The sequence below is a fragment of the Plasmodium inui genome (assembly GCF_000524495.1).
Source record: "Plasmodium inui San Antonio 1 unplaced genomic scaffold supercont1.33, whole genome shotgun sequence".
NCBI lineage: Eukaryota > Apicomplexa > Aconoidasida > Haemosporida > Plasmodiidae > Plasmodium > Plasmodium inui.
The window spans coordinates 116,280-116,881 of NW_008481867.1; positions in this window are offsets into that span (position 1 = coordinate 116,280).

Sequence of the window (602 nt, forward strand, 5' to 3'; positions counted from 1 at the left end):
GGAAAAAATAAGACATGTATTGGAATGCATACAGCGAAATGCTAAAGTTAGCAACGGTCCCGTTGCTCATCATTGAAAGTAGCCCCATTTCACACGTGACGCATTTGTGGACGAGTTTTTACCTTAATCCCGGTTAGATAGGTACAACCGCTTCTGAGGTAAACTTTCCATTTTGTTCTTTTCATTTGGAGGGCCTTGGCAAAAAAGGGAGTGCAGCTCCCCTTGCGCCCCACTTTAGCATATGCGTAAAGGTCAATCTGCGCAAGTATGAGGAGGCATAAAATGAGCATTCGTCCGCTCCTCATTATGCATGCCTTCGATATGAACACGTCGTGTGCCCATACATCTGACTTCAGGATTGTTGCGAAAACGCATCGAAGAAGTCAAATGGCGCAGCCATTTTTCTTAAAAAGGAATAAAAAATGAAGAACACCCCCCATAAGGATACGTACAAAATTAAGTATACCCACTTTTTATACATTTTTAAGGAGGGATTTTTTCTAGGAAGATGTTTTCTTGCCGCGAACTCGTTGGCATTGCGTGCAGTCCTTTCGTGCATGGAAGTGTAAAATTAGTTTTCTGTCGCTTATCCAAGTAAAAGT